This window comes from Oncorhynchus keta, chromosome 28, assembly GCF_023373465.1.
Source record: "Oncorhynchus keta strain PuntledgeMale-10-30-2019 chromosome 28, Oket_V2, whole genome shotgun sequence".
In the NCBI taxonomy this organism is placed as follows: domain Eukaryota; kingdom Metazoa; phylum Chordata; class Actinopteri; order Salmoniformes; family Salmonidae; genus Oncorhynchus; species Oncorhynchus keta.
The window spans coordinates 21,642,833-21,651,211 of NC_068448.1; positions in this window are offsets into that span (position 1 = coordinate 21,642,833).

Genomic DNA, 8,379 nt, shown 5'->3' on the forward strand with positions numbered 1-8,379 from the left:
GCGGAGCTACTGCATGTATGTGTGGTTCATCTCGTCATGAGAATCAGGCGCGCAGCTTTTTCTCAAGAGCCAGCATGAGCGGTCTCAAAGTGCTGCCCAGAGCCCTGTAATTAGCGCAGCCAGCCAGTGGAGAGACTTTGAACACCGGCTGATGAAAAGCCAGCGCAAGACTCACACGCTAGAGGCAAAATAGAATAGACAACATGCAGCATTAGGGATCCTCCTGCCTTTATTTACCAAAGAAAAGGAGCCAGAGCTCTGGTGCTCCTGATGACATCCATGGTGGAGCCTCAGAGCAAAGATAGCCAAGGGGAAACCCACGGCTTTAGGCAGTGGCCCTTACTGTAAATAAGAAGTTAAAAGGTCAAATAAGGGGTGCTTATATTTGTCCTGATTCACACATGTACAAGTGTGTGGTGAAATAGTAATGTGTTTTTTAGCACATCCCACTTCCCCCTAAGACACCCTTGGAGAGTGGGGTCATGGCATGGGATCAGTTTTACAGTTTGACAGATCATCAGGCTGCTAACTGTCAACAGAGTTGACATGTTACACCAGTGAAAAACCATGTGGCTTTTAGTGAACTACATCTGTTCTACCCATTCTACTTCTATATAATTTATGGTTGGATACAACCATTACTAATGGTTGTGGTTGTATATTTAAAAATAAATAACACATTTAACCTTTACTGAACTAGGCAAGTCAGTTAAGAACAAATTCTTATTTACAATAACAGCCTACCCCGGCCAAACCCTAAACGCTGGGCCAATTGTGTGCCACCCTATGGGTCTCCCAATCACGGCCAGTTGTGATACCGCTTGGAATTGAACCAAGGTCTGTAGTGACGCCTCTAGCACTGAGATGCAGTGCCTTAGACTGCTGCGCCACTCGGGAGCCCATTGATGGTAAATCCCAGAACACCTACTGGACCAATCAGCCCCACAAACCACACGTGGGACATACTAACCCAGTGTCAACAAACAGCCGTAGGTCTAATTAACAGGGCATGGGCACGTGACTTCTCGGGGTGTAGGCCTATCATTGTTGCTATGACAACATGCTATCTATGAAGCAGCAGATACTTTAGGGGGCACATAGGGGCTAATGTATTAGCATGGGCACATTTGGCCTGGTAAGAGGCCTAAAATATGAAAGGGAACTGGAGGGAACATCAAAGAGCCTGGGATATTAACAGTAGGTTAAGGCTGGTCTGCAGAGGACCAGCCTTTTTGTTTCATGGTGTATCAATGGATAATGATTAATTCTCCAACAGTTTCAAATGCAAATGATTAAAGACATGGTCCACTAACAACCCATTTGGCCTAGAGGCTCAGCACACAAAAATAATGGACAAACTTTTTTCTCTCTGAAGGAAAAATAATACTTTGGCACATTGTTATTATATATTTTTGATTAACTTGTATTTATTCAGGGAACCAAACTGAGACTATTGTCTCATTTACAATGGTGCCCTGAGGACAAAAATGACATAAATACAGCAATAACAAAAATATAACAAAACTACAAGACAGCTATAAATAAATTACATCAGGTTATTACAACAAGTTATAAAATAATAATTTGCAACAATTTCACAGTTATTTCACAGTTACCTTACAAAACAAATTACACCTGAATTCCCTGGTGCCAATAGTGCAGTTCACTAAACTCATTTAACAACAGTTTTAAACTGCACTATTGGCACAGGAATTCAGGTGTAATTTGTTTTGTAAAATATTCAATAACTGTGGTGCATTTAAACTAAAGGCGGATTTACCAAACATTGTGGAGACAAGCAGGATTATCAAGCGTCTCTAAATGGTTTCACTACACCAGGGGCAAAGCCTCAAACATTGTGGAGACAAGCAGGATTATCAAGCGTCTCTAAATGGTTTCACTACACCAGGGGCAAAGCCTCAAACATTGTGGAGACAAGCAGGATTATCAAGCGTCTCTAAATGGTTTCACTACACCAGGGGCAAAGCCTCAAACATTGTGGAGACAAGCAGGATTATCAAGCGTCTATAAATGGTTTCACTACACCAGGGGCAAAGCCTCAAACATTGTGGAGACAAGCAGGATTATCAAGCGTCTCTAAATGGTTTCACTACACCAGGGGCAAAGCCTCAAACATTGTGGAGACAAGCAGGATTATCAAGCGTCTCTAAATGGTTTCACTACACCAGGGGCAAAGCCTCAAACATTGTGGAGACAAGCAGGATTATCAAGCATCTCTAAATGGTTTCACTACACCAGGGGCAAAGCCTCACACATTGTGGAGACAAGCAGGATTATCAAGCGTCTCTAAATGGTTTCACTACACCAGGGCAAAGCCTCAAACATTGTGGAGACAAGCAGGATTATCAAGCATCTCTAAATGGTTTCACTACACCAGGGGCAAAGCCTCACACATTGTGGAGACAAGCAGGATTATCAAGCGTCTCTAAATGGTTTCACTACACCAGGGGCAAAGCCTCACATTGTGGAGACAAGCAGGATTATCAAGCGTCTCTAAATGGTTTCACTACACCAGGGGCAAAGCCTCAAACATTGTTCACATCTATGGAAAGGTCAAACACCCATTGCTACAGACCCAGCAGGTTCTGCTATGAAATGGAATTTTCATGACAGTCTCTTGTTCCCATTGACCAGCAATAATAGTAGTAGGACTGAGTGAGAGGTGTTCTGTAAGTGCAGGTAGGTATTGCCTATCTTCAGATGTGGACACAGAGCCATGAGGCCTGATTAACACAAACACACCGAAATTCTCACATGGGTGTGGGTGTGCCACAAGCTATTGCTTCCCCATGTGGCCATTAAATGAAGTTTGCTCTTATCAACATTTGTCCTACATCAATATTATCTCATAATGAATGAATACCAAGATAATGTGATTAATAACCCAGACATAGTATATGTGCAAAACACAGCTCTGTCATACATAGACAATAATACTGAACACAAACATTTTCCCTTTTAAAGCATGATAGTGGTACTTAGTGGTGGTAGCGGCAGAGGAAACGTAGGCCTACACAAATGAAAGTGGTCACTCAGACAAACAACTGAAAAAGAGAGCTGCAGATAATTCCCGAACCTGGAGTAATCTCTCTGCACTAAAATACAATCTCATTAGTGTACAATTGATGGGGGTTTTCCTGCATGTAAAATGATTAAGGTTATGTTGTTGTTGTCAATAACATACTTTTTTATGGTGTAATCTGATGGATGATTCCAAGTTAAACACTGTCACACTCTTCTTCAGACACAATAACCTTGGTGAAACATAGAAAACATAAACCTCACTTTAAAGAGTTTACAGGCAGGCTCAGAATGTAGACGTCTGGTGTCAATGGTAAACAGTCAGAAAGAGAAAGAGAGCAGGGTAATTAAACAAATGTGGGCACGCACACGCACACACACGCACACACTCCATTCTATCTATTCACTGGCGACTCCACACATAAAAGTGTGTGGCAGGTAAATTAGACCTCTCCCCTTTTCATGACGATAGGTATGTGAACATTCTGAATCTGAAGTGAGCGTTACGATGGGGAGGTGAGCAGAGACATCGAGCCTGGAACAGCTGTTACATTGTGATGTCATTCGGTGCCCTTTCCGGTGGAGTGGCCTGCTCTACTAGAATAAAGGTGTGCTTGTGTTGCATGACTAGTCAGGACAAAACCTAGCTCCTGTGTTTTGGAGTATGTCAGGTCCTGCCTATGGAACAAATATTGGAGTATCTTGGAGCTAAGGGATTGGAAACACACTTATACACCAAATATGTGCGCGCGCACACACACACACACACACACACACACACACACACACACACACACACACACACACACACACACACACACACACACACACACACACACACACACACACACACACACACACACACACACACACACACACACACACACACACACACAACAGAATGGTATGCTTTAACCTAAATAACCACAAAGGAAGCCCAGGGGCTTGACTCCTGGGTAAGACCAATGACTGCAGGATTTAGGGGACTCAGGTTATTGAGAACGTATATGTACATGGCTTGTAGGACTACATTATGTACTGTATGTGTAACTGATTGACGCACACACACACTACATGTTTATGTATTTAAATATATGTCAATCGTAAAGTCTTTTGTCTGTAATGTATTTTTTCATTATATGTCAGACCCTAGTAAGACTAGCTGTCTCCATTGGCGTTGGCGGATGGGGATCCTAATAAATCACATCTACATCTAAATCATTCCACCTGTGATATACCCACTAACTAGCCACCTCACAGGGCACTGATGCACTGAACAAACACAGATGCTGTGGTTGAGTGTTGAGTATGTGGGTTCTCTGGGGGAGGAGGTAAAGAGGGGTGGGTGTGTTTCAACCTAGGCTATTTGTTTGTCTTTGTTCCTGGTTGGTCCTGTTGGTTTGCCATTAGGTCTGGGTGGGGTGTGGGTGTGAGAGTGGGGTGAGAGACCAGCTGTGTAGCAGTAGCCATGTTTCATAGATGTGTTCAGTGCTGGGTAGAGTAGAGTGGTGGGTAGAATATACTGTATCTATGAAGCCTATGAAATGGCCAGAGCAGGGGAAATGCCAACTGCCATGCTTCATTTCCATCATTAGCTGTTTATTTTGTTTTGCAAATGTGCTGTGTTGATCGGAACAGAAAAAGTGCTTACTGGTTATTACGTAAGGATGACAGGGTGTTCTGATGTCCCCTTAGCAGTAGCCTGCAATTCAAAGGCATAACCCACGACAGAACCCTGACCATAGAGATACATTAAATTACGTGGTGCATTTAATTCCTTGACCCTGGCTGTCTCTTCAGCTGACCTTTTACTCATTGAGATAATCATACTATTAGACATGGGTCATTATGGCTAAGATCAAGTAACTCATAGAATATCCATAACATTACAGATTCCGAAAAATAGATATCGTCTCAGTGCCCTGTTATTAGTTATAACCTGAGACAGTAGCTGTATGTTGGGTAAAGGATCGGCGACTGTTTGTCCGACCCTGTTAATCTAGAGGGTGTATTATATCATAATGCATGACGAAGTAGCAGCAGCCACAGTAATGGTGGTGACCTATTCATGGTAGCACTGTTATATGGTATTAATGAGCATGTACACATATGGGGGACTCAGGCCTCTCCCTCCAGTCACACACTTGTGTTACTTTCAGGAGGGCAATGTGGGAGGGGGATATGCAAATAATGCCAGAGGGTGCTCCCTATTAGGGTCCAACAGCAGCCCTTTTAGCTCACAGTGGACTGTTGTCACCCGACAGAGACTCATAGCCACAGACTGCACCAGGACCACATTAATAGACTGGCTCTTGACTTGGCTTTTCCTAAGCGCTGAAGAACTCTCTCTCTGTGACAACCTTTTTCCATGTCTTCTTCTCATGTATGGAATCAGGTTACCAAGAATGAAGTATTTTCTTTACAATTGAATGTTTTCTAGTTCTGTGAGGTATTTTTAGTGAGATGCTGGCATCTCAACTATACATCCTTTTTACATTTGCCTGATGCCATTGAAAAATCAAGTTGTATCAGACCTTTGAGGCAGACCTACTTTTTCTTTAAAATCTATACTGCCATTGTTTCTGACTTCAGGCAGCAGTTTTTTCATTTTATTTTTCGTCTACCTTTCCTTGAGTGGGAGCAACGATGCACATTGCAGTGGCATTACCTCCCATCCTCCTCCTGTCAGCCACTCTGTCTCTGGCTGATGCCAAGTTCTACAGACCCTCCCAGTACATCCTCTACAAGGCTGGGCCCAATCCTCATCCCTATGTCCATGGGAAGCCCACCAGCAGGCTCAAGTGAGTACTCGTTCTGAACATAAACTGGGCTGTTCCCTCTGGGGAGGTGGCGCTGGACATTAGCTTCGCTTTTGATGCTCAGTTAAAGCTGGTTAACTTACTGTGTAGCAGTCTGTTTGTTTTTGTTTTCATTTTAATATCTAAGCCAGTGGGAAATGCAAGAGGGTTTTTGGTTTAGAAAAAGGTGCAAGTTTAAGAATCTTATCTAAAGTGTGTGATCTTATTCTCTCATTATTTTCTCTCTGACAGAAACCACTGTGCCTACGTTGTTGAGAAGACTGTTTCATTCACCATGCAGGATGGGGTAGCTCCTTATGTCAAAGCTCAGTACAACAAGTGTGCCTGGGGTCAGAAGTGTCCAACCCTCATGTGAGTTCATCTTCATAATTGATACTACATGATATAACTATTACAGATTGTATCATAAATAGGCCTACGGACTCCACAATTACTACTGTTATTGCCACATCTACATCGAGGACTACTGCTGTAAAACTGCTGTAAAAACAACCCAGATTATTAGTTCTGCTTCTCTTGCCATATGAAAAGGGTATGAAAATAGGGCTGTAACTTCTCCTCTCACCGTTCACAGGTGTCAGCTTGGTAGTTGCTTGTGCTTATGTTGTTTCTTTCATTAACCCTCAGATATCATGTGATGTACAAGCCTGTCTATAAAGTTGCCCATAAGACTCTCACTGAGCTGGAATGGCGCTGCTGTCCAGGATACTCTGGCTACGGCTGCATGGAGGGACCCCCAGCCTACCAACACCTAATTAAGGCGATGCCTCCATTCAAGGGCCCACCATTCAAAGGCCCACCCATTAAAGGAAACCCCTGGAGTCAGAGCAAGGGCCATCCTCCCATGAAACCGTACCCAATGCTTACAAGGGCCTCCCATGAAGGGACCTCCTCCTATGAAGTCATACCCAGTGAAAGCAAAAGGCCCTCCTCCCAGCAACGTCAAGTCCTACCTTAAACGTCCCTTTGGGCCTCCTCTGACCCACCCCTCCCTACCGAGGGTCATCTTCCCAAGCCTTACACCTTTGGACCACAGCACATCCACCAACCAGACCGCCATGAGGGCCAGACTTTCACCAGCCTGAACTAGACCAGCAGGGGCAAGACTACCACCAGCCTGAACTAGACCACCAGGGTCAGATTATCACCATCCTGAACTAGACCACCAGGGGCAAGACCCCCACCAGCCTGAACTAGACCACCAGGGGGTCAGATTATCACCATCCTGAACTAGACCACCAGGGGTCAGACCACCCCCAGCCTGAACCAGACCACCAGGGATCAGACCACCACCAGCCTGAACCAGACCACCAGGGGTCAGACCATCACCAGCTTGAACTAGACCACCAGGGTTCAGACCATCACCAGCTTGAACTAGACCATCAGAGGTCAGACCACCACCAGCCTGAACCAGACAATCAGGGGTCAGACCACCACCAGCCTGAACTAGACCACCAGGGGACAGACCATCACCAGCCTGAACTAGACCACCAGGGGCCAAACCACCAACAGTCTGAACCAGACCACCACTGGCCAGACCACCTCGAGCCGGATCATCACCAGCCTGAATCAGACCAGGAGGGGGCCATACCACCAGGAGCCAGACAACCCGAGCCGGACCATCACCAGCCTGAACCAGACCACCAGGGCCAGACCACCATGAGCCAGACCATCACCAGCCTGAACCATATCTGGAGCCAAACAATCACCAGCAGCCTGAACCAGATCATCCTGATCACCCAGACCTCACTGATCATCCTTTTCACTCAGAGTTGGAGCCTGTCACTGATGAAACAGCTCTCCCTGCTGGCAGCCAAGAAATGGATGGTGAGACTGGGAGTGTTATTCAATGCATATTCTGTACTGCAACACAACATAAATATTACATTCAATATTAATAAGATTCTAACATTGTGTCCTCTACTGCTGGATTTAAAGTTAATATCTATATGTATATAGAGTGCTTAACTGTCCTGAAATTCCCATTGATTTTTGCAACATTCTTCAAAGCCTTAACATCCTATAATGAACATTTATTCTTGTGTCTGTAACATTCTTTTCCCCTCTGTAGGCCAGCCTCGGGACACAGTGGATAGTGAGTCTACTGAGCGTCTGGACCGGATGGGGGAGGAGGACATGCGGAGGGCTGTCCCAGGGTCTGCAAGGGCGCCCAGGAGGACGATGAACGGACTCGAGGATGGCCTGCCGCGCCTCCCTGGAGAGACGCCAACAGGATGCTCTCCGCCCTGCTGTCTGCAGCACCAAGCCCTATCCCCCGCCCCCGCTCTGTCCTCTTCCCCCCACTCCTGTAGGCTTTGCCAGACATCCTGGAGGAGACCCCCGATGCAGAGGGGCTGGATGTGGGCCAGGCTTCTTTCCCAGAGTTGAGAAGCGAGCTGACAGGGAGGGTGAGAATCAGGACTGAGCTACAGGCCAAGGCTGCTGAGCTGGAGGCTGAGAAGGCAGTGTGATCAGCTGTGGGCCTCAAAGTGTCGAGTGGTGCAGATAGCTTGACAAG